Source organism: Mesoplodon densirostris, chromosome 8 (genome assembly GCF_025265405.1).
Source record: "Mesoplodon densirostris isolate mMesDen1 chromosome 8, mMesDen1 primary haplotype, whole genome shotgun sequence".
NCBI lineage: Eukaryota > Metazoa > Chordata > Mammalia > Artiodactyla > Ziphiidae > Mesoplodon > Mesoplodon densirostris.
Window position 1 is genome coordinate 78,453,148 of NC_082668.1, and position 27,987 is coordinate 78,481,134.

Consider the following 27,987-nt stretch of genomic DNA (forward strand, 5'->3'; position numbering starts at 1 on the left):
TCTTCTTCGAAATGTCCACTTTCCTTATGCTTTGTTTTTGCAGAGTTAATAGTATTCTCCACATTTTCTATGTACCAGTTTTCAATGAACAATTCTAAAGCTTAGCATTTCACTGTACATTGTCCTAGGTTGATTATGGCTGTTTGCAAATATGTTTGTATGGTTACAGGGAATGACAGAATGAAAGTTACACAAATTCTGTTAGTCTTTATAGTCACTGTGTTATCACTGACTCTTTCAAATCTGTAGTTTAGACTCAGAAATATGTGGTTCAACTAAGCGCAAATTGAGGTCTAATGATTCCAGTTTATCATGAACTTACTCCTGAAAAAAAATGCTTATAGCTGAGCCTGCATGTGTCACAGGGCCAACTGTATTAACCAGAAGGTCTCCAAATTACCTTCTGTGTCACAGAACACAATGTTTATGAAAGGATAAGTAACACAAATGTGTTAATTAGAAACATATTAAATGTTAATGTGTTAGTGTATTATTAAAACTAAGCAGAAACCATAGTTGTTTAGAATTTAGACCAGCAAAAAATTTTTCAGGGAGAATTATTTTATTGTTGTCATTGTTTAGAATTGCCCACTGATGGAGATAATAAAAAGCAGACCCTTTTTAGGTTGGTTTTATTGTTGTTTTTAAATTCCCTTTAGGCAATGCACCTCATTACGTCAAGAGAAAGATTGTTCCCACTGCCCTCCCATCTGTAGGCCAGCACCTCCTAAAGTCAGCCAGGGATGGAGATTGGGGGACGAAAGACTTAAGTAAGACTGTGATGTACTCATGTAGCAGGACTTCTTCCTCCTAAACAGAACACCAGGGAAGGGGTCCCTATGCCCAATTCAGGAGAATATGCTGATTAATCTAAGATTTTGTGTTTATTCTGTTCCCCTTGTCTGTGATTGGTTTAGGCATGGGTATTTGTTGAAATTATAGCCAAAGAGGCTTGGAGGGAAGTCTGCTGTGAGGCTTTCAAATCCATCAGTATACCCCACGCATTGTCTATAGCTAAGACTTACACATAAATTATAAATAAATCACACACATGTATATGTATATATGTATGTATGTGAATGTATATGTGTGTGTGTATATATGTGTACATTGGAAACAAGATGGTGCATATACACATATACACATATGCACCAAACAAGATGGTGCATATCTTGTTTGCAATGTGTATGTATACTCTTGACAATAATAAAATATACCCACATAAAAGAGGTACTGAATTCATAGTAGCTTTTTGTCTTTATGAATCTCCTGGGCCCCCCAACCCCGCAGTCAAAAGATACTAAAAGTACAAATATTATCAATCCAGGTTCAGGACTTAGTCCTCTTAACAGGCAACGTTCTCTTTGTCATCAAATAGCCACATCATCAGAATTTTCTATTAACCACTAGAGGGTAGTATAAACCAACAAAAAGTTCAACCATACAGCCTGCTGCAGAATAGCCCTGAGACTACCTAAGCAGGGATCAACAGCCATTTCATTAGAATAACTGATTTAAGCAGAACAATTCAGGTCCCATTTTTTAACAATCCAAAACGAAAATACTTTACTAATTCCCGTAAGAAATACGTATATTCTAACCAGTTAGACAAACTTAGACGCTAAGGGCTCAGAGTCTAGGGTCACAGTGACTGGTTTTAAATCTGACCTCCATCCTTAATAGCAACATGACCTCGGGAAAGCTTTTTTTTACCTCTTTATTTCCTTATCTGTAAAATGATAGTAATAATGCGGTTAGAACAGTGCCTGCCTGGTGCACAGTGAGCATGCACCGTAAGTGTTAGCTCTTATCAGGGGTTAAGCTCTCAGGCTCTGGAGTTGCACTGCTTGGATTCAAATACCCGCTCTCCCAAGCTAAGTAAATAACTTGCTAACTTTGGGCAAATTATTTTTCTTAACCTCAGTGTCCTCGTCTGTGAAATTGGGCTAATAACACGAACCCCAGGAAAACTGCTTGAGGACTAAATGCACATCTGCACTTAGTACAGTGCCTGGCATATCGTAAAATGTAATACACGCTTATTGTTAGTATTACTTTTAATATTCTTTTTATGATTACTAACAATATTATTGTTAGACTCGTAATGAAAAATTTGGTACTGGTCTTTGTTCATATTTGAGGAATAGCATCATGGAGAACATTTCCTGATCCTTGCTGAAGTTAGGCATGCTCCTGACCACAGACTACTTCATCACTGTTCTAAAGCTTTGCCTCTACCAGAAAACCAAATGGAAAATTGTGCAATTACGTGGAGAATTTGATCTTTGTCAGCAGTGTGGATAGTGTGTGCCCTTTAAAACCTGCTTTCTTTTTGGAAGGAGATATTTTCTTTGGATCATTCAAAAACTTTGAGTTTCTGTACAAGGTGTCAGCCCTTGTGTATTTCTGGAGAAATTTTACAGAGCAAAGTGAGCATCTGCTTTTTCCCTAAGCTGGTGTCTGCTGGGGGTCTTTGCTGTTACTGAAGAAGGATGGCTCAGCCTTGGCAGCCCAGCTTATTTACATCCTTCTATCTCCATGGAGAAACTTGTCTTTTAAAAAATCATACATCAAAATGATACAAATACATCATTAGTCATTTTAAGTATCTTATTATATCTGCCAGAAGAATTTGGACTGTTGCTTAGCATATAGTTTCTCTCTCTCTCTCTTTTTTTTTTTTTTGGCCACAACATGCAGCATGTGGAATCTTAGTTTCCTGACTAGCGTTCGAACCCGCATCCCCTGCACTGGAAGCACAGAGTCTTAACCACTGTACCACCAGGGAATTCCCGGCATATAGTCTCTTTTAGTAATCAAAAAAAAAAGAAAGAAAAGAAAGCCACAAAAATGAATTGATTTCATGAGCTTACCAATAGTATTAGAAGATTTATAGTTTGTCAAAATGAACAAAGAAGGCCAAACTGCTTTGGCTGGCCTATAAATCCTGAAGATGCCAGGCAATCTGGTCAGTATAGGGCAGTGAATTGACTTCCCTGTCAGTTCTGCTCAGTCTCAGTTCTGAACTTCCTGTTTCACTGAACACCATCACTGGTCGAATCAACCGCGTTATGGACAGCACTCCAATGGTGATATCTTCGAAGGACAGAGAAAATGGCTGGGTTGGACTACTCCAAGCCCTGGATCACTTCCAGAAGACAACTTCCTCATGCGAGCCAAGCAATCCGTTTTCACCAAGTTAAAAGTTCAGGAGACTTGCCCCAAAAGTCAGAACTTATGTAGCTGGACAACTGGTGTTCCAGCATAATCATGTCTGCCCTCTCAGTGTAAAAACTAAAGCACTTTGTAAAACCTGAAAACAGTTTAAGACATTAACAAGATAGACGCCTCCCCTCCCCAATAAAAGGAATTTTCATGCACTGCAGAAACCATTCAGAGGCAAAACATCACATCCTACTGAATATAATAGGGTCTTGCATCCCCCTCTTATTTGAACACAACTCTCATTGACTTAAAAGTGACATTTCCAAACGGGCTGCAAGAATAGTTTGTCCTCTAGACAAAGCAGGCTGCATTTGTTCTGGTAGAATGGCTTCTCTTCTTTGTCCCCGGATAATTTGATACAGCATTCATTCATTCAAGTGTGACTCTCATTTGAAAATTTTCTCAATGAGACCATTTAAAAAATATTTTTTAATCTGGAGCTTTCATGACTGACTCTAAAGCTTCTTTCAGGCTTTAGCCTTGTCCCTGTTAGCTTAATAGAACTGGCAAACATTGATCTTTTGAAATAGAATTTTTCACAGTAAATTTCAAATTAAAACTAATCATTTTCCCCTAAGACTTCATTTGGGCTACGTATGTGCAGGTTGTGTCTATAATTTTAGGGCTAGGGATTTTCTAATTGCTTCAAGAATTTTTTTTTCCCCAGGTAAAATGACAGGCTATCAGCCTTCAAACTTGGAAGGGAAGGGAAATCTATTAAATGACATCTAGTGAATTCCACATGCCTGCGGCTATTTTAAGAGGAGTAACAAATCTCTGCAAGTTTAAAAATCTAGAGCTGCGGGTAATATTGTTTTCTCTCCTGGGAAATGTGACCCACGGGGGGCCAGTCCCCTTTCTACCCACCTTCTCCAGTCTCCTGCACTTCCTGGCCCTTTAGGTCGGAATTCCCATAAATTTCAGGGCCTGCCATTTTCTCAGGGCAGAGGTGAGATCGGGGAAGAGGAGACGCCAAAATCACATCTTCATTAACTCAAACAAAGCAGCCTTGCAGGGTTTACATTTTAAGCCTATGAATCTTCTTCATGATGGTTCCCATGTCTCTTGAAATAAACAATGTGGAAAGAAAAATATTATGGTCTCTATTTGCAGCATTTTGTTCTGAAAATAACTGTGCGGGTGAGGTGACCTAGTGGCACATGCCTGAGGAAAGCTCTCTGACCTCACTTGTACAATCGCCTCTTTCTAATCAACAACCAGCCCACCAGTTACTGCAATACCTGTGTGCACATAAGAAATCCAAAAATAGAAGGTCTCTTTAACACTAAAGGTAAGCTACGAGTTAAATTTAGAACTAACCAGAAGGCAGTCTGGATGGTGGTTGTGCTTTGCATTCAACTTCTGTTTTTAGCCTGTGACTAGGGTTTAAATGAATAATCAGTATTTAAAGTCAGTGTGGGCCTTTAAGACATAAATAACAGAGACCATCAGTGAGACTTAAATATCAAAGAGGTTACTACTACTTCCTAAATTTCCCCTTGAGTGAGAAGTGAGTGATCAAATTCAGAAACACTTCATTTGGTCAAACTAAATGCGGTCCTTCTCCCCGCTAATCTCCTCCCGAAGAGTTTGCTCTTTGCTAGAGCAAATTAACTGAGGGCAAAGGATGATCAAAAGAAAAACTCATGAAGAGCCAACGCCATTAATCGCTGGTGAGATTGAAACACAGATCAGAAAAAAATCTTTCTTTAGTCAGAGATCAGAAGCAAAAGGCACAGATATAATCACGAGATAGCTGCTATAAATAAATACAGAGAAAACAGCAAGCAGGGTTAAGTCGCAGTCATGAGAGGACTTTGTGGTGCTTGGCAGCCCCTCACAGCCCTCTTCCTGCACCTTTCCTGGCAGGTAGAGCTCCCAGCTTGTAGCCTGACCCCCTCCCCATTCCTCTAAACACCCTACACCCACCCACACAACACAACACCTCACATCCACACAATACCTATACCCGCACATAACACCTCCACACACAACATCACACGCACAAACACACACACCATCCTACATCCACACATCTCACACACACCAATTTTCTTTTTTCATAAGTAGGGTTTACACAAGCGCCCCCCCACCCCGAGTTTAGTTAAAATGGACAGAGTAACTTTACGTAGCCGTTAAGGAAGTCCGTGCTTTAAGAAATAGTAATCTGAAAATCACTTCTGGAATATATCTCATCGAGAGAACTGCACGCAAAGGACCTGTGTACAAGGTTATTAATTGTCATGTTGTTTATACGGAAATAGTTGGAAACGACTCAGTGCCCCTCAACAGGAACTGTCTAAATAAGCTGCTCTTTATCCCCACAATAGAACCACGTGACTGTAAAAAATACTGTCTGAGAATGCTCTCCAGGATATATTGGTGCTAAACAGTGTATATATTATGTTATTTCTAGTGTAAGAATGGAGAGGACATAGGAATATGTATTTATATTTACAGAAAGAAGCTCTGGAAGGAAACACAAATTAATGAAAGTATTCTCTAACAACAGTCAGGTTAATGGGGACAGCGCTGGGCATTTCTTTTTTTTTTTTTTCTTTTTTTTCTTTTTTTTTTTTTTTGTGGTACGCGGGCCTCTCACTGTTGTGGCCTCTCCCGTTGCGGAGCACAGGCTCCGGACGCGCAGGCTCAGTAGCCATGGCTCACGGGCCAGCCGCTCCATGGCATGTGGGATCTTCCCAGACCGGGGCACGAACCCGTGTCCCCTACATCGGCAGGTGGACTCTCAACCACTGTGCCACCAGGGAAGCCCGAGGGCATTTCTTGATGAATGATTTTTTTTAAATCACTTTTGGTGATTTTCAAGCATGTGAATGTATTACCTATTCAGAATTTTTTATTAGAACAATGATAATAAAACTCAGTAATAGGGCCTCCCTGGTGGCGCAAGTGGTTGAGAGTCCGCCTGCCGATGCAGGGGATACGGGTTCGTGCCCCGGTCTGGGAGGATCCCATATGCCGCGGAGCGGCTGGGCCCGTGAGCCATGGCCGCTGAGCCTGCGCGTCCGGAGCCTGCGCGTCCGGAGCCTGTGCTCCGCAACGGGGGAGGCCACAACAGTGAGAGGCCCCAACAGTGAGAGGCCCGCATACCGCAAAAAAAAAAAAAAAAAAAAAAAAACTCAGTAATAAAGCAACCCCATTTTTTTAATGGGCAACAAGTTTGAACACTTCACCAAAGAAAAAATATGGATAGTAACTAAGCACATAAAAAGATGCTCAACATCATTAGTCATTAGAGAAATGCAAATTCAAGCCAGAATGGCTCAAATAAAAACCCCAATAATACCAAGTGCTGAGGGGAATGTGGAGCAACTGGAATTCATACACTGCTGGTGGGAACACAAAATGGTACGGCCGCTTTGGAAGACAGGGCATCGGCTTCCTATAATGTTTAATATACATTTACCGTATTATCCAGTAATCCAACTTCTACATGTTTAACCAAGAGAAGTGGATACCTATGAACTCCCCCACCGCCCCCAAAAATCCAACAAACCTGTACGCAAATGTTTATAATAGCTTCTGTCATAGTCACCAAAAACTGGAAACAATGCAAATGTCTACCAACTGGTGGATAGATAAAGAGTTATGTTGCTGGAATACCACTTAGCAATAAAAAGGAATGAACTACTGACACAAGCAACAACATGAATAAATTTCAAATGCATTCCGTTAAGTGAAGGAAACCAGACTCAAAAGGCTACATAGTGTACAGTTCCATTTATGTGACACTGTGAAAAAGGTAATGGTATAGAGACAGAAAACAGATCAGTGGCCAGGAGCTGTAGGTGGAGAAAGGTTTGCCTACAAAGGCACTCCAGGGAACTTTTGGAAGCATAGAATTGTTCTATATCTTGATTATGGTGGGAGGTAACACAACAGAGTGTGTTTGTTAAAATTCATAGAATTATTGGGAATTTCCTGGCAGTCCAGTGGTTAGGGCTCTTAGCTTCCACTGCAGGGGGCACAGGTTTGATCCCTGGTCAGGAAACTAAGGTCCCACAAGGTGTGCAGCACGGCCAAAAAAAAAAAAAATCATAGAATTATATACCTTAAAGGGATGGATTTTACTTTATGTAAATTATACCTCAACCAACCTGACCTTTTTAAACAAAATTATAATAAAGTGGTTAAACTTTTGTTTTGGAAAGGTCACTCTGTGTTGCTTCATGGTAGAAAGACTGGAGGGAGCAAGAGTAAAAACCAGTTTGCAGGTGTGACAGTGGTTCCATCAGACGTCTCTCCTGATAGCCAGAACCAGGTAGGGATGCTGAAGATGAGAAGTGGATCCATCAGAGACATAGTTTGGAGTGAGAATTGGGAAGACTTGCTAACGGACAGGACATGGGTCAGGAGAGACCTACAGTTGTCAAGGGGCACTTCAAAGATTTTAAAATTTCCTATGTGCCTTAGTCTGTTCAGGCTGCTATACCAAAAATACCACCAACTGGTTTACACCAGGCTGGTTTAAACAACAACCATTTATTTCTCAATTCTGAGGCTGGGAAGTCCAAGATCAAGGTACCAGAAGATTGGATGTCTCATGAGGGTCTGCTTCCTTGTTCTCAGATAGCTGTCTTCTTGCTGTGTCCTCAAGTGGGAGAAGGGGCAAGGGATCTCTTTGGGGTCTCTTTTATAAGGGCACTAATCCCATTCAGGAGGGCTCCATCCTCATGGCCTAATCACCTCACTTCCCAAAGGCCACACTTCCAAATACCATCACATTGAGGATTAGGTTTCAACATAGGAATTGCAGGGACACAAAAACATGCCGTATGTAGCATTATGCCATTTGAGGCAGGCATATAGAGCAAAGACTGTCAAACAGTGCTGTTCCTAATTCTACTATGAATTACCTATAGAACCTCCTGCAGCATCTCTAAATGCAATGTTAAGGACTGGAATAATAATAATATAAAATCTGGAGAACATGAGACTGAGAATCCTAGAAATTAAAAAACAAAGAACTAATCCAGTCAGGGTCTTCTCAGGTAAGAAGGGCTACTTTGAAAGAAGATGCTTCCCACTCTTGAAGGACAATAGCAAAAAGATGAAACTCCATTACTTGTGTTTTCTGGTCAACATAAAATGGCCTAACAAGGAAAGGAGGAAAACAAACTGGCTGAGATGTACTCCATTTATTAATTAATAAACAATCATTATAATTTGTTTGGTTTTTTTTTAATCTATAAAGTTCATTTCCAGTGCTTGCACATGTATTTTCTGTGGCTGATTGTGGACTGATAAGTGATTGCCCATTAGCCTAGCTTGGATATTCCTGGCTGTACCACAAACATGCTGAACGCAATTTGGATCTAACAGTCTAGAGCAGGGCAGTTGCCTTTGGTCACCTCAGTTCAGAGTCATTTGGTTAAAGTAGCTAAACCAGGTCATAGAATGTCAGGTGAAGTTCAACAGGATATCCTTTCAGGTTTGTGGTAGTGAAATCCCTTTATGATGAAGGTGAAAACAATAAAGAATTGCAATAGAGCCCAAAACGACTATGTAAAACCTCTTATTTTATCCTACATATATACATATACACATATGCATTCACAAATATATTGTGATTATAAAAGTAATACACAGGGCTTCCCTGGTGGCGCAGTGGTTGAGAGTCTGCCTGCCGATGCAGGGACACGGGTTTGTGCCCCAGTCCGGGAAGATCCCACATGCCACGGAGCGGCTGGGCCCATGAGCCATGGCCGCTGAGCCTGTGTGTTGGAGCCTGTGCTCCACAACAGGAGAGGCCACAACAGTGAGAGGCCCACGTACCGCCAAAAAAAATAATAATTATAACACACAAAGGCTTTAAAACATTTTAGAAAATCCTCCCCAATTCTACATCCCAGGTATCCACTGTTAGTTTTTTATTATATGTTCTTCTAGATAGTTTTCTATAGAACTACGTGTTTAAGAGAATTGCTTATACAAAGATAATTTGAAGAAATTCAAGCCAAGATATACAGATTGGATATTAATACTTCTGCCCTGATTAGAAGGAGGAAATTATATGAGAGGATATATCTAAATATCTCAAAAGGACATGTCTAAATAATTCATTAACTTTTAAAGTATTAATCTAGTGCTATTCCCTTCGACTGTTACTGTGAGAATGTTATAGAAGATGTATGTAAAAAGAGTAAAATAAAATTACAGAATTATCTGATTCTATATAAAGATTCTTAGCAACAATATTTCACAAAGAGTTAATACATTTAATTTATGATAGTAACAGGGTTAAGAACACACTACCCCCAAATATGGCACCTTGGCATACTGAATATTTTAAGCTGAAGGACTTTGAGAAATGGCAGGTGTAGGAAGGTGTCTCTGCTCTTCCTTTCTCCCTGGAAGCAGGTCAAAAGACCCTCATGTGGGAAGTGCTCTCCCTCTACCCAGAGAAAAGGAGGGACACTGAGAGGAATCCAAACAAACAGGCCTCCTCGCTAAGCTGTCCTCAGTTTAGTACTCTCAGCTCATGCCCTTTTGTCCTATCACATTTTCTGTGACTTTCCATTCTTCATCAAACCTAGTATAAAAACATTTAAGTTTAACTGTTTCTTGGGGTCTTCATTTCCTTCTTGTGTCACATAAAACTTACATTGAATAAATTTGAATGCTTTCTCTTGTTATTCTCTGCCTTTTGTTGCAGAGCCCCAACCAAGAACCTAGAAAGGGTAGAAGGAAAAAAATTTTTTTCATCCCTTATAATAGAAAATATTTTACTCTGATAGAAATACTTTCTAAATAATATAATAAAGTACAAGCCCTCATGCATTTAGTCATTTGAATTAGGTATTTGAATTAAGGAAAAATAGTGATTAATAGCTAGAGGTAATTAACATCAAGATACCTTGGGCTTCCCTGGTGGCGCAGTGGTTGAGCGTCCGCCTGCCGATGCAGGGGACACGGGTTCGTGCCCCAGTCTGGGAGGATCCCCCATGCCGCGGAGCAGCTGAGCCCGTGAGCCATGGCCGTTGAGCCTGCGCATCCGGAGCCTGTGCTCCGCAACGGGAGAGGCCACAACAGTGAGAGGCTCGCGTACCACACACACACAAAAAAAAGATATCTTGTTTGTCTAGACCCAGCCTATTCCAAAAAAATTAAGAAAACCTTTAAGACGAATGTTTTATATCACCTTGTATACAATTTTTTTAGGTCATAAAAATATTTTGGGCAATCAAAAAATACCCAGAAAAGGTTTAAAAGGTCAACTAATACTTACAAAATTTAAAATAACAAACAAACAGCAACAAAACAATACTCAGCCCCAGTAGTAAATAGATTCCCCAAAGGCAGAGGCAACTTCTAGTCCAGTTAGCTGCTTCTCCTCTTATATTTAACTCCATATATTTGCTAATAACTTTATGCAATTTTAGACATTACCTACTCACTTCTTACTATGGAAGATAAGGACTTACTATCCTTTCACCACCCCTACACACATACAAACTTCTCCCTCCCTATGTATTTTTATTTATTTATTTATTTATTTTGGCTGCATTGGGTCTTTGCTGTGCACAGGCTTTCTCTAGTTGTAGCAAGCGGGGGCTACTCTTCCTTGTGGTGCATGGGCTTCTCATTGCAGTGGCTTCTCTTGTTGAGGAACACCGGCTCTAGGCATGCAGGCTTCAGTAGTTGTGGCACACGGGCTCAGTAGTTGTGGCTCGCGGGCTCTAGGGCAAAGGCTTAGTAGTTGTGGTGCACAGGCTTAGTTGCTCCGCGGCATGTGGGATCTTCCCAGACCAGGGCTCAAACCGTGTCCCCTGCATTGGCAGGCGGATTCTTAACCACTGCACTGCCAAGGAAGTCCCTCCCTATGTATTTTAATTGCAATTTTTAATTAAATGAATAGTTTTATAATATAATGATAATGCAAATATTGCTCATGAGTAAGCAATACTTTGTTTACATTTCTTTTCCTATGCATTTTTTGGTTTTCCTCGAATTAAATATTGCTTACTTATTCATTTTGTTTTGTTTTATGCGTTTGTGTTAGTGGAGATACAGATATAAAATACTTTTCTTATACTTCTCCAGTTCTCTTTCCAGCAACATGGTCAAGCACCTTAAGTATTCTAATAGTTATTCTTCATTTTTTTTTTTTAATCGAGACATCTCTCCTGGATCCTTCCATCCTTTGGTTTCTACCTGAACTGGTTTGTCTCTAGAACCGGTTTGTCACCTTAGGACATTTCTTCATCACCCTTCTAGAAATTCAACTTGCCTCTTTCCTTGTTGGAATCCTTGTTTTCTCAATCAGATCTTCCTCTTTCTTGGTTTATTCCCTTCTTTCGGTAACACGCATGCTCCAGAAGCTTCTTGGAAAAAGAGATACAAAGAAAGCAAAGTTTTTGAGATTTGCCTGCTTGAAAACATCTTTTTTTTTTTTTGCTACCTTCATATTTTTATAGTTTGAGCAGAGAATCGGGTGGAAATTTTTTCTCACAGAATTTTGGAGACATTGCTGCATTAGCTTTTAGCTACTAGTGCTGCTGAGAGTCTAATGCCATTCTATTTCCTTGTGACCTTTCTTTTCCTTTCTGGAAGCTTTTAGATTCTTATTACCCCTGATGATGGAGGATTTTACAGTGATGTGCCTTGGTATGGATCGTTTTCATTTCTTATTCTCATTTGGACCAGTTACATTCTTTATCCTGGGATATGTTCCTGCATCGTGTCTGCAATGGTTAATTTTATGTGTCAGCTTGACTGGGCCACAAGTTGCCCAGATAGTTGGTTAAACATTATTCTGGGTGTGCCTATGAGTGTTTCTAGATGAGATTAACATTTGAATCAGTGAATAAAGCAAATTGTCCTCCAATGTGGGTAAGCCTCATTCAATTCATTGAAACCCTGAATAGGAAAAAAAAAAAAAAAAGGCTGAGTAAGAGAGAATTTGCTTTCTCTGCCTGACTGTCTTCCATATGGGAAATCAGTCTTCTTCTGCCTTTGGAGTAGGCTTGAACTGGAAATATACCATTGACTTTCCTGGGTCTTCAGCTTGCTGATTGCAGATCTGGGGACTTGTTGGCCTCCATAATCAAGTAAGCTGATTCCTTATAATAAATATATTAAATTTATATAAATATAAATATATACCCCATTGGTTTTGTTTCTCTGGAGAACCCAGATTAATATAATAGCTGACAATTTCTGCTTCTTTCTTTTGTTTTCTTTCTGAAATCCCTATTAATTAGATATTGAACCTCTTGAACTGCCCTAGTTTTCTTTACTTTTCTAGTTTTTTGTTCTACTTTTCAGGGATTCTTCAACTTTGTCTTTTAACACTTCTACTGAATTTTTTACTTAAATCAACATATTTTTAATTTCTAAAGCTTTTTTTTAATTATTCCATTGTCTCATCATTCTGTTTTTGTCTCAAGGATTTAATATCATCACTTATCTTTCAGAGGATATTAGTCATTTGTTTGAAGTTTCCTTCCGTTCCTTGTACTGTCCTTGATTCTTCTGAGTTCCTTTTTTCTGTCGTTTTTTTTTCCTGTTTTTTTTTTATGTCAGAGGCTTTCCTCAAAAAGTCTGCCAGTTCATATTAAATGTGAGGTGCTAAAAGGCTGATTGGAAGCTCTAGGAATATGAATGGGGTTTGTTGAATGGTGAGTTTCACTGTAGGGTAATCAAGTGGAACATGGACATTTTACTGGACAACGCTAAATGTCAATAGGTCTTTCTTCTTGGAAATTCTCCAAGGAAAAATTATTCAGTCTGCTGACTGAGGCATATAAGCTTCCCTGCCAGCATTCTGGGGGCTGAGAAGGGGAGAAGGCCTGGGTGTCACTGTGCAGTGTGTAGCCTTTCACTCAATCCCACTGTTTTCTGTCTGGTGCCTTATCCCCTTCAGTTGTGCCTGTCATCATCCCTGAGTTCACCGTCTCTTCAACATCATCTCTCCATGGATCAAACCTCCCATTTCCTGCTGAGGTTGGGGGTTTAATCACTGGACATCATGGGGTGGGGTAGAAGTTCAAGGGGTCTACTTGCTCCTTATGCAAACTCTCAGCTAATTTTCCTATGTTCATCTCACATCTTACCCCTCCTGAAAGTACATGCTGTCTCTAATTTCTGAGTCTCTCAGGTGTTCTGGGCCATGAATCAGTTTGCTTCTCATTGGAAAATACCTCTGCAGAAACATAAGCTTCAGTTTTCCCTATTCTGGTAACTCAGTTACCACTTATTCTCCACTTTTAACCTTCCAAAGTTTTGTCGATGTCTCTAATCCTCTATGGTGCTCTCTCTCATCTATTGGCCCTGTATTATCTCTGTATGTCTTTACTGTCATTTGGGTGAGGTTTTAGGAGAAAGCATAGATGAACACAAAACACATGTTGCGATAGATACACAAGAATCCTTTACAATACATTAAGTATAGAGAACAAAATGTGAACGCATCATTCTCCCAAGCCCTCCATTCTCCCAAGGCAGTCCCTGTCTGTGATTTGGTACACACACACTCCCCAGGCTATTCTTGATGATTACAGATATACAGACTATTTGATTCTATATTTTTCCATATTAATACTTACAGACCTATCTCATTCTTTTTAATAACTATATCATATTCAATAGTATAAATTTATCATAAGTTATTTAACCATTTAACCACTCTCTTTTTTAAACTTTATACACATATATATACACATATATATCTTCTTGAAAAGTAAGTAAATTAAGTGACTAGAATTGCATAAATATCAAATAATCACATATATGTAAGGAAGAGATCAAAAGGACCATGTTATATACCTAGAAATCTTCACAGTTATGTCTAATAGTGGATGAACAGAGCCATGTCCAATGCCTCCACAATCTGAGATATTAGGATTCACCTCCAGCTAAAGATGCACCATAGTTCAACATAGAGAATCCTAAAGATGCTACCAGAAAACTACTAGAGTTAATCAATGAATTTGGTAAAGTTGCAGGATCCAAAATTAATGCACAGAAACTTCTTTTTTTAAAAAAAAAAACAGCTTTATTGAGATATAATTCACATACCATACAATTCACCCACCTGAAGTGTACAATTCAATGGTTTTAATATATTCACAGTTATGTGCAGGTATCACCACAGTCAATTTTAGAATATTTTCAAGTCAAAAAGAAACAACATACCTTACCTATGACTCCACCCCCTACGCCTCTATCCCCCCAGCCCTAAGTAAACATTAATCTACTTTCTGTCTCTATAGATTTCCTTATCCCTGGACATTTCATCAGAATGTACTCATAAAATGTGGTCTTTTGTTACTGGCTTCTTTCACTTAGCATATGTTTTCAAGGTTTGCCCACTGTGTACCAAATATTCATTTCTTTTTATGGTGGAACAACATTCTATTGTATGGATATGCCACATTTGGTTTTTTGGTTTTTTTTTTTTGCGGTACGAGGGCCTCTCACTGTTGTGGCCTCTCCCGTTGCGGAGCACAGGCTCCGGACGCGCAGACTCAGCGGCCATGGCTCACGGGCCCAGCCACTCCGCGGCATGTGGGATCCTCCCAGACCAGGGCCCGAACCCGTGTCCCCTGCATCGGCAGGCGGACTCTCAACCACTGCGCCACCAGGGAAGCCCCCACATTTGTTTGTTCATTAGTCCATTGGTGGATATTTGGGCTGTTTTCATCTTTTGCTTGTTATGGGTAATGCTGCTATGAACATTTGTGTACAAGTTTTGTAAGGACGTATGTTCTTATTTCTCTTGGGTAGATATCTAGGAATTGAATTGCTGGGTCATACAGTAACTCTATGCTTAATTGTTTCAGGAACTGCCATACTGTTTCCTAAACTGACTGGCCATTATACCTTTCCATCAGCAGTGTGTAAGGGTTCCAATTTCCCCATGTCCTTGACAACACTTTTTATTTTCTGACTTTTTTTTTTTTCAGAACAAACATTTAGTGGACGATTTATTTGACCTAGGAACTATTTTGTGTGTGTGTGTGTGTGTGTGTGTGTGTGTGTGTGTGTGTATGTTAGTTTCTGCTTTATAACAAAATGAATCAGTTATACATATACATATGTTCCCATATCCCCTCCCTCTTGCGTCTCCCTCCCCCTCTCCCTATCCCACCCCTCCAGGCGGTCACAAAGCACCGAGCTGATCTCCCTGTGCTATGCGGCTGCTTCCCACTAGCTATCTACCTTACGTTTGGTAGTGTATATATGTCCGTGCCTCTCTTTCGCTTTGTCACAGCTTACCCTTGCCCCTCCCCATATCCTCAAGTCCATTCTCTAGGAGGTCTGTGTCTATATTCCTGTCTTACCCCTAGGTTCTTCATGCCTTTTTTTTTCTTCTTAAATTCCATATATATGTGTTAGCATACGGTATTTGTCTTTCTCTTTCTGACTTACTTCACTCTGTATGACAGACTCTAGGTCTATCCACCTCATTACAAATAGCTCAGATTCGTTTCTTTTTATGGCTGAGTAATATTCCATTGTATATATGTGCCACATCTTCTTTATCCATTCATTCGATGATGGACACTTAGGTTGTTGCCATCTCCGGGCTATTGTAAATAGGGCTGCTATAAACATTTTGGTACATGACTCTTTTTGAATTATGGTTTTCTCAGGGTATATGCCCAGTAGTGGGATTGCTGGGTCATATGGTAGTTCTATTTGTAGTTTTTTAAGGAACCTCCATACCGTTCTCCATAGTGGCTGTACCAATTCACATTCCCACCAGCAGTGCAAGAGTGTTTCCTTTTTTCCACACCCTCTCCAGCATTTATTGTTTCTAGATTTTTTGATGATGGCCATTCTGACTGCACAGAAACTTCTTGCATTCCTAGACACTAATGATGAAAAATCTGAAAGTGAAATTAAGAAAACACTCCCATTTACCATTGCAACAAAAAGAGTAAAATAGCTAGGAAAAAACCTACCTAAGGAGGCAAAAGACTTGTATGCAGAAAATTATAAGACACTGATGAAAGAAATTAAAGATGATACAAATAGATGGAGAGATATACCATGTTCTTGGATTGGAAGAATCAACATTGTGAAAATGACTATATTACCCAAAGCAATCTACAGATTCAATGCAATCCCTATCAAACTACCAGGGGCATTTTACAAAACTAGAACAAAAAATCTCACAATTTGTATGGAAACACAAAAGACCCCGAATAGCCAAAAGGATCTTGAGAAACAAAAACGCAGCTGGAGGAATCAGGCTCCCTGACTTCAGACTATACTACAAAGCTACAGTAATCAAGACAGTATGGTACTGGCACAAAAACAGAAAGATAGATCAATGGAACAGGATAGAAAGCCCAGAGATAAACCCATGCACATATGGTCACCTTATCATTGATAAAGGAGGCAAGAATATACAGTAGAGAAAAGACAGCCTCTTCAATAAGTGGTGCTGGGAAAACTGGACAGCTACATATAAAAGAATGAAATTAGAACACTCCCTAACACCATATTCAAAAATAAACTCAAAATGGATTAAAGACCTAAATGTAAGGCCAGACACTATTAAATTCTTCGAGGGAAACATAGGCAGAATACTCCATGACATAAATCACAACAAGATCCTTTTTGACCCACCTCCTAGAGAAATGGAAATAAAAATAAAAATAAACAAATGGGACCTAATGAAACTTAAAAGCTTTTGCACAGCAAAGGAAACAATAAACAAAATGAAAAGACAGCCCTCAGAATGGGAGAAAATATTTGCAAATGAAGCAACTGACAAAGGATTAATCTCCAAAATTCACAAGCAGCTCATGCAGTTCAATATCAAAAAAACAAACAACCCAATCCAAAAATGGGCAGACCTAAATAGACATTTCTCCAAAGAAGATTTACAAAGCCGCGGCTTGACAGAGGGACACAGCCAACATTCCGCAACCAGAAAGGGAGGAGCTAGAGGAAAACACCTGACCTCACTCTTCATCTTGTATTTTTGTTTGCTGAATCTGGCACCCCCAGGTGAGGAGAAGAGTAGAGAGTCAATCTGGAGGGACAAATGAAAACTACTTCTCGTATATGAAGAAGGTACATCAGTGTCCTACTTTGCTCGTTATTAGCCATGTCTGTGGACCTCAGGGCAAAGCCATTCACCAAGAACCAGAGATGATGTATTTATCCAATCATAGTAATGAATTAATTAAGTCTGCTCTGAAAATTGCCCACACATTGGCTTATAATTCCAAATATATAGAAAAGAGACTACATAGAAGAAGAGTCAATAAAAACGAAAAAGTAAACTTTGGAGGGAAAACCATCCCCTACCTGCCCCCTCCCATTAGTGTTTAGTTTCTTTATTTTTCCAGCCTAGGGGCCTGCAAATAACATATGCCATAAGTACTGAATGGAATGTCTCTGTCCAGGCTCTAGGAGAAGAATTCCATCACGGCTAGAGGCTAAGCTCACCAGAGAATGCAAGAGGAATAACTTGAGCAAAGGATGGAAAACATCCTTACATTTATAATAAATATTAGCCCATGACAGAAACAAGATACAAAAAAGAATATGGATGGGGTCCATGAAAAAGCAGGGTCTCCCACAAATCAATATGGTTAAATAGTATTCTGGTAATTCCAAATCAGCGATCTTCTTTAAGAAAAGATTTTATTTTAATTTATAAGCAAATAGAAAAAAATTGGAGATGGAGTGTTTGCAGTTCTTCTTACTTTAAATAACTGATTAGTTGGGAAAATAGAGCCCAGAGGAAACACTGAGATTTCATAGGTCTGAAAATTACCTTTCCCCTAAAACAGTTTTTTAACTTAAAAGTGGGTTTGAACTATGGAACCATTTCCATAGTTCATCTATTTGCTACGAAAACATGACTTTTTTTTTTTAGCGGTTTAACATGTCATACTCTTTATTATAAAATTTGTATTTTTAAAAAGTACTGAAGAGGAAAAATGATTAAGGTTCTGCCTTTGGCTCAACAGCTATAAAAGAGTTTGAACTCATTTAAATGATGGGCTACCCTTTTTCAGCTTGATGCCTGGGCAAGTCCAAGATTCTGGTTTCCAAATAGTGACCTTCACAGCACAAACAATACCTGGGATGGAACACTTTTTGACATACTCTCTATGGGACAACATTTTTTTTCAGTAATAATTATGAAATGAAAAGAAGAAAAACAGTTTTTAAAAAAAGTGAAAATTTTTGAACTTTGTAAAAATAATGTCAGTAAAAAACAAATATTTCAGTACAAAAGAAGCATTTAATTAATTGTGTAATTACCTTAAAGTGAGTTTTTTTTTTAAACGAGGGGGAACACATAAAGAAAGCTTTCCAAAAACTGTAACTCCACAAGATGTGACTATAAGGGGATGACACAAGCATTTTTGCAGTAATGGAATAATTCCATATCTTGATTGTGGTGACAGTTACACAATACTACACATGTAATAACATTGTATAGAACTGTGCAGGCACCCACAAATGAGTGCATGTAAAACTGATGGACGTGGAATGGCTGTGGACTGGACCAAGGTCAATCTCCTGGTTTTGATATTGCACTGTAGTTATGTAAGATGTCAGCATTGGAGTAACTGGGTGAAGGGTACCAGGATCTCTCTGTACTGTTTTTGCAACTTTTTGTGAATCTATAATTATCACCCCCACAAAAAAATCTTTTAAAGGTTACGTACCGAGTGATTCCATTTATTCGATATATTTTTAAAAATAATTTATTTGATATATATTTTTTAAATAAATTTATTCATTTTAGGCTGTGTTGGGTCTTCGTTGCTGCTGTGCTTTCTCTAGTTGCAGCGAGCAGGGGCTACTCTTTATTGTTGTGTGTGGTCTTCTCATTGTGGTGGCTTCTCCTGTTGCGGAACACGGGCTCTAGGTGCACGGGCTTCAGTAGTTGCAGCACATGGGCTCACTAGTTGTGGTGCATGGGCTTAGTTGCTCCGCGGCATGTGGGATCTTCCCAGACCAGGGCTCGAACCCATTTCCCCTGCATTGGCAGGCAGATTCTCAACCACTATCCACCAGGGAAGCCCCTATTTGATATTCTTGAAAGGACAAAAGTATAGCAACAGAGAACAGATCATTGGTTGCCAGGGGCAGGGAAAGGATGACTACAAAGGAGTAGATCAGAGAGATTTGAGGGTGATGGGACACTTCCGTATCCTGATTGTGGTTGTGGTTAAGTGAATCTATACATGTGTTAAAACCCATAGAACTGTATACCAAGAAAATGTCAATTTTACTGTATATTAATTATTTTTAAAACTTGTCATTATCTTTTTTAAAATAAATTTATTTACTTATTTATGGCTACATTGGGTCTTTGTTGCTTCGCACGGGCTTTCTCTAGTTGTGGCGAGCGGGGGCTACTCTTTGTTAGTCTGTGGGCTTCTCGTTGCGGTGACTTCTCTTGTTGCGGAGCACGGGCTCTAGGCGCAGGGCTTCAGTAGTTGTGGCGCACGGGCTTAGTTGCTCTGTGGCATGTGGGATCTTCCCAGACGAGGGCTCAAACCTGTGTCCCCTGCGTTGGCAGGCGGATTCTTAACCACTGTGCCACCAGGGAAGCCCAAACTTGTCATTATCTTAAATATTCTTTGAAAACTGTTGAAAGCTTTGGAATCAGTCAGACTTTCATTTAAATTCTGGGCTAGGGAATTCCCTGGCAGTCCAGTGGTTAGCACTCTGCTCTCTCACTGCCAAGGGCCTGGGTTCCCTCCCTGGTTAGGGAACTAAGATCCTGCAAGCCATGAGACAGGGCCAAAAAAAAAAAAAAAGTTAGGTCTCAGTTATCCTATCTATAAAATAGTAATAACAATATCCATCTAATGATAATGTATGTAAAAGTCTTAGCACATTGCCTAGCACTGAGTAAATAGCATCACTTATTTTAATTATTATTATTTTTTATTATTTTGAGAATTCAATCTGTAAGGAAATTCAGAATAAGGAAAAGGGCTTACTGGATGTCTCTAATGGAAAACTGCATTGTCTAGAGCCTACCCTTTGCTTTGTCAGATTCTAGCCTTTTGCTGACTTTGAGCTATTACATAACTCTGAATTTGTAGATATTTGATAGCAAAGCAAAATAATTTTTATCCAGTGTCATACAAATAAATTCTGTGGTGGAATTATGGCATGATGGTTTAAACTGACTACCCCACATCCCTCAACTGCCCTGCTCCACATCCCCGTGAAAATTCCAGTTTTGTGTCCCTTTGTAAATTCATTTCAACATTTCTTTATTCCATAGAAAATTGTGGTTCTTTTGACTTCTCCCCTGAACCAGCTATAATGTAATTCCAGTTTCTTCAATGAATAATGAGTAAGTAAATCTTTAACATGTGTTCATTTTACATCTGCATGAGAGTCATGATTTTACCTTTTGCGGGAAATCTACCCTTTAACAATTTTATAGCTGGAAAATGCTCAGAGGCAATGGGAAATTGTAATAAAAGCACTATGCACAGCATCTTAGATGCTAAGTCGTTTTGGCTATTTTGAATTATCTGGAATTTTAGTGTCTTTTAAATAAATAATCCTGATAATCAAATAAAGTTTTTGTTACTCTTGTTAATAGTGCTTTGAACAGAGTAAGTCCTTAATTAAGATTTGCTAAAGGAATCAATTGAATTGTTATTTTATCTGAGATTTCTCCATCAGATGGAAAAACAGACTTTAACTTTTGTCTTCACGGGCTGAGGCAAAGACTCCCAATGCTCTTTATTACTTATTTATAGTTGTTTCAAATTTTATCAGTCTAGAGGGGCTAGATTGTAACGAATAGCTCCCAAACCTCAGTGGCTTAACATAAAAAAAGTTGGGGCTTCCCTGGTGGCGCAGTGGTTGAGAGTCCGCCTGCCGATGAAGGGGACACGGGTTCGTGCCCTGGTCCAGGAAGATCCCACATGCCGTGCAGTGGCTGGGCCCGTGAGCCATGGCCGCTGAGCCTGCGCGTCCGGAGCCTGTGCTCCGCAACGGGAGAGGCCACAACAGTGAGAGGCCCGCGAACCCAAGAAAAAAAAAAAGAAAACAGGAAGAATGAAGGTCTTAAATCACTGTTTTATTGAAGGAAAAGCGTAGCCTGCACCAGAGGACTCAAAAAACCCAGGAAGTGAAGTGTAGCCAACGACTGGCCGGAGGCAAGGAGCGGGTTGGTTCTGTACCTGGATCCAGACCAAGTCTGTTTCAAGTTTATTTGACTGAGAATTTCACTTTGAAAAGAGTACTTCACTGGGACCTTTGGGAGCTGTCAAACTCTGCCCCAGGGGAGAAGATTAACGGCTCTGTGGACCAGCAGGGAGAAGCCTAGTAAATCAGAGGCCCCTTGTCTGTGGGTCTGTGGTTTACAGGTGGCAACATAACAGGCTGTGCCTCTCCACGGGCGCCTCAGGGACTTCACAGTTTATGGGTCAGAACTTACCATGTGGATGGAAGGGAGCATCTGAATCTGTTCTCCAAACTGCTGATTGAAAAATGGGCTTGAATGAGCCTGCAAAAGAAAAGTTTCCTTGAATTATCTATCTTCTGGAAGGATCCCCAGGAAGCTGGTAACAGTGGTGGCCTCTGAGGAGGGGACCAGCCCTTTTGTGTCTCACGAGGGGGCGGTCAAGCATAGCGGTTAAGAGCGTGACCCTGGAAGCTTTGGTCTGTCCTTTAGTGGCTGTGTGGGTTTTCAACCTTAAATGGTCTTGGCTGTAAAATGGGGATGATAATAAGAATTAAATGAGTTAATTATTCGGAAAGTGGAACAATGAACATAGTGCTATACAACTATTGGTTTTTCTTATCCCATGTATTTGCACATATATACACCTATTGAAAAAAAATTATTTAATTTTATGTTTTTATCGAAGTATAGTTGATTTACAGTGTTGTGCCATGAAAAAATTTAATTTTATGTTTTTATAAAGCATTAGAAATATTTCTATAGTGCAAATAATTGTCTCCTAATCTGCTTTCTGTGATTTTATTTTTATAAATGAAATTTTCTTACAGTTAGACACAACTCTAGTACCCCTTCCTCCCTCTATCTCCCTTCTTTGCATTTCTTTTCCATGATTCTGTCCTGCACACAGCTGTGTGGTGACCTGGAAATGTGAGGGGTCATTTCCATCAGTGGTCCCCAGAACCCAATTCTCTGGTGATCACCTGATTGCTCCCCAGAGAGCTTATCAATAGCAGAGGAAATGAAATAATATTTACTACCCCTCATGCAGTCCCCAAAGAGGGGATGATGCTCTCTTCCTCCATTTTATTTTGCAATTAGGAAAGGCAAGGGAATGCCTTCTCAAATCGATGTGTAAGGGCATGGATGTTCAGCGAGAATTACCACCCTCCAGATTTTATTTTTTTTTAATTTCAAATATAGGGCTTCCCTGGTGGCGCAGTGGTTGAGAGTCCGCCTGCCGATGCAGGGGACACGGGTTCATGCCTCGGTCCGGGAATATCCTACATGCCGTGGAGCGGCTGGGCCCGTGAGCCGTGGCCGCTGAGCTTGCGCGTCCGGAGCCTGTGCTCCGCAACGGGAAAGGCCACAGCAGTGAGAGGCCCGCATACCACAAAAAAAAAAAAAAAAAAAAAATTCAAATAAACAAAAAGGTAGAGAGAATAGTATAATGAACCCTTGTAATATCCAGCACCCAAGTTTAACAATGTTAACTCTGCCATATTTGCTCCTTTTTTCTCTCAGTTGTTTTAAACAAAATTATAGAGCATGACTTTTTTCCCTCTTTTGTAAATACAGCTGTATTGAGGTGTAAGTCACATGCCATACAATTCACCCGTTTAAAGTGCACAATTCAGTGTTTTTTACTATATTCACAGATATGTGCAACCCATCACCACAATGAATTTAAGAACATTTTCATCATCGCAAAAGGAAATCTTGAATCCTTAAGCCGTTAACCCCACTTCCTTCCACATGCCCAGCCCTAGGCAACCACTAATCTACCTTCCATCTTTTTAAATACATTTGCCTATTCTAGACATTATATGTAAGAGGAATCATACAATACGTAGCCTTTTGTGACTGGCTTCTTTCATTTAGCATAATATTTTCAAGGTTCATCCATGTTGTGGCACTAGTCAATACTTTATGTCTGAATAATATCCCATCATGTAGATATTCCATATTTTATTTATCCATTCATTAGTTGATAGACATTTAAGTTGTTCCTTTTTTTTTTTTTCCTGCGGTACGTGGGCCTCTCACTGTTATGGCCTCTGCTGTTGCGGAGCACAGGCTCCAGATGCGCAGGCTCAGCGGCCATGGCTCACGGGCCCAGACGCTCCGTGCCATGTGGGATCTTCCCGGTCTGGGACATGAACCCGCATCCACCTGCATTGGCAGGCAGACCCTTCCCTGCGCCACCAGGGAAGCCCCTAAGTTGTTCCCATTTTTGACTACTATGAGTAAGGCTGCTATGGACATCGGTCTACAAGTAACCTGATATTTTACCCCTAATTTTTTTATATTCATGTCTAAGAGATAAGGACATTTTCCCACATAGCCACAATGTCATCCAAATTAGCAATCCTCTAATAACCCTATCAAGATACAAATTTCTTGGGACTTCCCTGGTGGTCCAGTGGTTAAGACTCCATGCTTCCAATACAGGAGGCACAATTCAGGTTGGGGTTTCATCTTTCCCCAGGTGGTATCCAAGTTCCTGGGGGTTTACAGAGTGTGGATGTGTATAGAGGGGTGGGTCTTGGGTGCCTGGACAGCCATCTCTCCATGGCACCCACTGAAGCATTCCCATGGCCCTCTGTCCACTCAGCCCATGCAGATCAGCACTAGATCAGATTCCCCTCAACCTCAATCTGTTTCCACATCAGGTCCGACTGCTCGCCACTCAAAACTCAGTACTCGGGCTTCCCTGGTGGCGCAGTGGTTGAGAGTCCGCCTGCCGATGCAGGGGACGCAGGTTCGTGCCCCGGTCCGGGAAGATCCCACATGCCGCGGAGCGGCTGGGCCCGTGAGCCATGGCCGCTGAGCCTGCGCGTCCGGAGCCTGTGCTCCGCAACGGGAGAGGCCACAACAGTGAGAGGCCCACGTACCGCAAAAAAAAAAAAAAAAAAAAAAAAAAAAACTCAGTACTCAAGAGGAAAATGTTGGTAGAGAGGAAAGATGCTTCTAATCAGAACACTGACAATCTGGGGAGATGGTGGACTCAGTGTCCCCCAAAACACACCTCTGAAGATTCTGCTCGGCCATGAAAGTTTTTCAGGGGAAAAAAGGAAGTACTCTCAGTTAATCATTGAGATAGGGCGTCAGAGTCGTCACCATCCCCCACTGTGTGCAGGCTTATGTGCAGGCTTGTCCACTTCTTGTGAGTTTTCTTTAGATGCTATCTTGTTAACACAGTTTGTTCTTGAGATTACTGAAGGGGAATCTAGGGATGAGATCTGGTCATCTGTTAATTATTTATTCTTCATTTCTACTTCTTTGATCTGCAGAAAGAACCAACAGGTTAGGCAAGGTATTGAGTGATCAAAAGATTTGAGAGGTGTGCTAGGGCCAGAGATGAGTAGATCTTGGGGGTGCCTGGTTTAAGGTTAGCGACAAGACAAAAGGGGACTACCACAGAGAACTTTTTCCTGCAAAGAGCTCTTTCCTGCCAAAAGCTGCTTACCAAACAAGATCTCCTTAGGTCACCTGGCTCTTTGGTCCTTGTCTATGATATTCTTGAGCACACAGGAAACATTTTATGTCTCCAGTTCTCAGCTGTGGGATTAGGCAGTCCATGGGACCATTTTCGATCTGATTGTCCAGACTCGCCCATGCTGTCTAGCATGGTCTCCAGCCACAGGTGGCTGCTGAACTTTTTCTTTTTTTAAATTGGAATCACATATTTCTATTCATAGATTATTTTAAAGCAGAGCAAACATCACAAGATACATTTGAGCCTGATGGTTCTTCTCTGAAAATCATTACTATACATTTGCATTTCCTTAAGTACTGATTCCTTTTCTTTTTTTAATTAATTTTTTTATTGTAGTATAGTTAATTTATAATGTTGTGTTAGTTTCTGCTGTACAGCAAAGTGAGTCAGTTATACATATACATGTATCCACTCTTTTGTAGATTCTTTTCCCGTATAGGTCATTACAGAGTATTGAATAGAATTCCTTGTGCTGTTCAGTAGGTTCTTATTAGTTATGTATTCTATATATAGTAGTGTGTATATGTCAATCCCAATCTCCCAGTTTATCCCTCCTCCCCTGTCCCCCGCTTATCCCCTGGTAACCACAAGTTTGTTTGTACATCTGTGACTCAACTTCTGTTTTGTAAATAGGTTCATTTGTACCATTTCTTTAGATTCCACATATAAGTGATATCATATGATATTTGTCTTTCTCTGTCTGACACTTAATTGAAATTTGGCTAATCCAAACTGGGGTGTGCTGTGACTATAAAATACACACTAGATTTCAAAAACTTAATACAGAAAAATGCAAAACATCTCATTAATAATTTCTCTATCAATTACATGTTGAAATGATAATATTTGGATACACTGGGTTAAATAAAATATTTAAAATTAATTTCACCCATTTCTTCTTACTCTCTTTAATGTGGCTACTTACTAGAACACTCAAAATTACATACGTAGCTCAAATTATATTTCTGTCGGACAGTGTGCTGGTCTAGATTTTCCATGTGGCCATTTCTCCCCTACTATGCCACTTCCTCTTCTCTGCCACGAGGCAGAGGGATTCTGGTGTTCCACCTACTCCACAAACTCTACTCTGGAATGGGGTTCAGCAGGGTGGGAGATAGCGCCCAGGCCCCTTTCTCAGGAACACTCGCCGGTATCTTACTTGCTTCCTTTTCCTCAACTTTCCTTTCTCCTCCCAATTAGACCATATTTAGTCAGGGAGGAGGTAGTGCAGCTTTTCAGCCTGTCTTCCAAAACTGTTGTTTATACCCCACCTGAGTATTGGAAAGTCAAAAGCCAAGAATTCGACTCTGGTTCTACTGTGTTATTCTTACCTGGAGGCAATCTGGGCATGAAACACTCTCACTACTGCCGGAATGGGGGAGTCATTACAGAGAAGCAGGACATACTGGAAATTAAAACTGCATTCGTTACTCTACCAAAGCATTACCCATCATTCTAGAAACACGTGTTGCACAGTGATTCTGTCAAATGCCATGCTAGGATTTGGGAATACTGGGATGAAGGAGACCTAGGCCCTACCGTCAAAGAGGACAGGCCTAGTTGGTGATTTAAGTATATAATCCTTAGGTGCAGTGAAATTTTAGAGGCGCTGCAGCTGAAGTATCTGTTCAGGACACAATGGGGCACAAGAAAAGGGCTGACTGGCCGATTCTGCTGCACGGTAGGGGCAGAGTACCCAGTAAATGCAAGTCAAAGCACCATGGGAACCAAACAGTTTATTATGGACTCTTCAGGCCTCAGGAAAGTCACTTTCTGAGACTTGGTTTCCTCATCTGGGAATAATATGGATGATTCTGACCATTTCCTCTTTCTTAACGCACTGTTGTGACGGAGAAATATTCATTAATAAATATACCAAAATCTTAGCACAGCTTGGCATTGGGTGGGGGGATTATGGGTGACTATTATTTTGTATTTAATATTCTGTATTACCCAACTTTATATAATAAACAAGTATTGGGCTTCCCTGGTGGCACAGTGGTTGAGAGTCCACCGGCCGATGCAGGGGACACGGGTTCATGCCCTGGCCGGGAAGATCCCACATGCTGCGGAGTGGCTAGGCCTGTGAGCCATGGCTGCTGAGCCTGCGCATCCGGAGCCTGTGCTCCGCAATGGGAGAGGCCACAGCAGTGAAAGGCCCGCGTACCGCAAAAAAAAAAAAAAAAAAAAAAAAATCAAGTATTACTTTTATAATCCGTTTAAAAAAGAACAATTTTATTTTAAATTTTGCCTTTGCTGCCAAAGTTTTTGAACTAATGATCTATACTGGCTCCCTGCACTTCCTCCCCATCCACTGAATCCAACCATTGTAATCTGGCTGCCACCCCCTCATCAAAAGGTCTCCAGTGGCCTCCCACTTGCCAAGGCCAATGACCTCTTTTCAACCCTTATCCATCTTGACTTCTCCACAGCATTAGCACAGCTCCTTAACCTTTCTGAAAATCATTGTTTAAATTATAGAAAGAATGGACCTGTACTACAAAAAACAAAACAAACTATCATCTACAGTGTCACCACCATAACATAGCCAAGGTCACTTTGGTATATTTCCTGCTAGTCTTTTTACTTAAGTATTTTTTTACATCATTATGGCATGAATGTAAATCCATTTTTGAATTTACCATCTCTTTCTTGAAACTCTCCTTATTTCCACAAAACAACTGTTTCCTGGGTTTTCAATAATTTACTCATCTCTTAAACTTGTACACTAATGCACTACTTTGCATAAAATTTTCTAAAGTGCTTGTTAAAGTGCAGGTCCCTGCACCGCACTCTACCCCCTCATAAATATTCTATTTCATTAGGATTTGTTTGGACCCAAGAGACTATGTTTCTATTTTTAGTTTTTTAAGGAACCTCCATACTGTTCTCCATAGTGGCTGTATCAATTTACATTCCCACCAACAGTGCAAAAGGGTTCCCTTTTCTCCACACCCTCTCCAGCATTTATTGTTTCTAGATCTTTTGATGATGGCCATTCTGACTGGTGTGAGGTGATACCTCATTGTAGTTTTAATTTGCATTTCTCTAATAGTTAGTGATGTTGAGCATCTTCTCATGTGCCTCTTGGCCATCTGTATGTCTTCTT